Genomic DNA, 3,035 nt, shown 5'->3' with positions numbered 1-3,035 from the left:
TTACGAAAAAACACAAAACATAATTATTTTTCAATATAATAATTAGTAGAGGGATGGAACTTTGGTGGTTACTAGAGTCTTGGATGTGTCAAAGATTAGCAACAAAATTGATTTCACTGCATTATTATTTTGTACGTAGTGTCAGATACTACCTCTGGACACCTTCGTGGCAAAAATGTACACGCCCATAATAACTTCTATTAAATCATCATACATCAATATCTTTTTCTACTTTTTTTTCATGAATCACATAAACAACTTCTAACGTACTCAAAACTACTATTTTCGGTTTCGATTTTAACCCTTTAAACGCCTGTTTAATTATTTTCATTATTTCATTTATCTCAAAAATGCCTCATTGACTTCCATTCAGACCACATTTGTTGATCTCATTGCCATTGCAGTATAAAACCATGCATTTTGTAATGTCAGCATTTCATTTAGAAGAAAAGTAGTGATATTTGATATTTCTACTCTATTCCAACAGATTAAACCATTTTCCCACTGTAGGCCGATGCATTACATTCTCACATTTTTGCCAGTTATATTATGGAGCCGTGTGACTACCAGGGGGCCCCGAGAGTGGTGTGTGTGTGTGTGTGTGTGTATGTATATGTATGCGTGTGCGTGTGCGTGTGTGTGTGTGTGTGTATATGTGCGTGTGTGTGTGTGTGTGTGTGTGTGTCATTTCCAGCAGCAGACTAGCAGGTCCTGCAGCATGTGACCTGGTGCTCTCAGGTGATAGAACAACATTTTTTTAGGCCTGTGCACAACCAGCACACACCTCTCCTCCCTCTCCGTGTGTGTGTGAGAATCTGTAAGCATGCACAGATCATTTCATGGGAACAAAAGGCCATCTTTTGAGGGATGTGTTTGATGTGTCTTTGAAGAGCTGCTTGATTACTCAAAAACAAAAAACAACTGTTAGTGTGTTTGTGCACCTGGCTGCCAAAGATAAACATGCAGTTTGACCAAGGGCTTATTTCATTAGTGAGCAGAGAAGGAGAAAGACCTGGAGCAAAGAGAAGGAACTCAAATGAAGAAGCTTTTCAGTGCAGAAGAGACTTCAGAAATAATCTTGCAGCCTTCTTCTGCAAGCGAGCTGCAGGACTCATCTGAAGAAGACACAAGGTTCGAGCTGGGGTCTGACACTGAATGCTCTCTGGAGTCCAGCATTTCTTTGAGTTCCTCTGACCCTTCATCTGAAAGTGGAGAGGACACTGAGGGTCCGACCCACAGTGAGGGGACAGAGAAGAACGGAGGTCGTTCTCCCAGGAGCTGGGGAAAACCAGGGTGTCCTCACAGATTGTGAGAAGAAAGCCCCCCGTGGTGGTGGATGGTGGGCCGGACCCTCAGTGTCCTCTCCACTTTCAGATGAAGGGTCAGAGGAACTCAAAGAAATGCTGGACTCCAGAGAGCATTCAGTGTCAGACCCCAGCTCGAACCTTGTGTCTTCTTCAGATGAGTCTTGCAGCTCGCTGGCAGAAGAAGGCTGCAAGATTATTTCTGAAGTCTCTTCTGCACTGAAAAGCTTCTTCATTTGAGTTCCTTCTCTTTGCTCCAGGTCTTTCTCCTTCTCTGCTCACTAATGAAATAAGCCCTTGGTCAAACTGCATTTTTATCTTTGGCAGCCAGGTGCAGAAACACACCAACAGTTGTTTTTTGTTTTTGAGTAATCAAGCAGCTCTTCAAAGACACATCAAACACATCCCTCAAAAGATGGCCTTTTGTTCCCATGAAATGATCTGTGCATGCTTACGATTCTCACACACACACACACGGAGAGGGAGGAGAGGTGTGTGCTGGTTGTGCACAGGCCTAAAAAAATGTTGTTCTATCACCTGAGAGCACCAGGTCACATGCTGCAGGACCTGCTAGTCTGCTGCTGGAAATGACACACACACACACACACACACACACACACACACGCACATATACACACACACACGCACATACATATACACACACACACACGCACACACACACACATACATATACATACATACACACACACACACACACCACTCTCGGGGCCCCCTGGTAGTCACACGGCTCCATAATATAACTGGCAAAAATGTAAGAATGTAATGCATCGGCCTACACGGAAACTTGTGTAATCTGTTGGAATAGAGTAGAAATATCAAATATCACTACTTTTCTTCTAAATGAAATGCTGACATTACAAAATGCATGGTTTTATACTGCAATGGCAGTGAGATCAACAAATGTGGTCTGAATGGAAGTCAATGAGGCATTATTTAGAAAAATGAAATAATTAAAATAATTTAACAGGCATTTAATGGGTTAAAATCCTGCCAATGATTGAATGTTTGGTAGTTTGGAGTACGTGAGAAGTTGTATATGTGATTCATGAAAAAAAAGTAGAAAAAGATATTGATGTATGATGATTTAATAGCAGTTGTTTTGGGCGTGTACATTTTTGCCACGAAGGTGTCCAGAGGTAGTATCTGACACTACGTAAAAATTAATAATGCAGTCAAATCAATTGTGTTGCTAATCTTTGACACATCCAAGACTCTAATAACCACCAAAGTTCCATCCCTCTACTAATTATTATATTGAAAGAAATTCATTTTTTGTGTTTTTTTTTAAGAGAAATTAAATAATTCAAATAATGAAACAGGCATTTAAAGGGTTAAAATCCTGAGAATTATTGGATGTTTGGTAGTTTTGAGCACGTTAGAAGTTGTTCAAGTGATTCATGGAAAAAAAAGTTTAATAAAATATTGATGTATGATGATTTAATAGCAGTTTCTATGAGCGTGTACATTTTTGCCACAAAGGGGTCCAGAGGGTGCAAAATGCATCACGAGAGTATACAAAACATGTAAGAGTAAACGACATTGGATTTAAAAAATTTGACTCAAAAGAAGACTTCTTGCAAAAATCCATGCCAAAAGCTGTAACACAGCTGAAATGAACACCAAATAAAAAAAAAAAAGTCAGGAAAAATGTACAAAAATGCCCGAGGAGGGCACAAGGGTTAAGTAACATTTTGAATGCAGGACTTTTAT

The sequence above is a fragment of the Trematomus bernacchii genome, unplaced genomic scaffold, assembly GCF_902827165.1.
Source record: "Trematomus bernacchii unplaced genomic scaffold, fTreBer1.1, whole genome shotgun sequence".
NCBI classification, from domain to species: domain Eukaryota; kingdom Metazoa; phylum Chordata; class Actinopteri; order Perciformes; family Nototheniidae; genus Trematomus; species Trematomus bernacchii.
Note: the sequence above shows the minus strand (reverse complement) of the source record.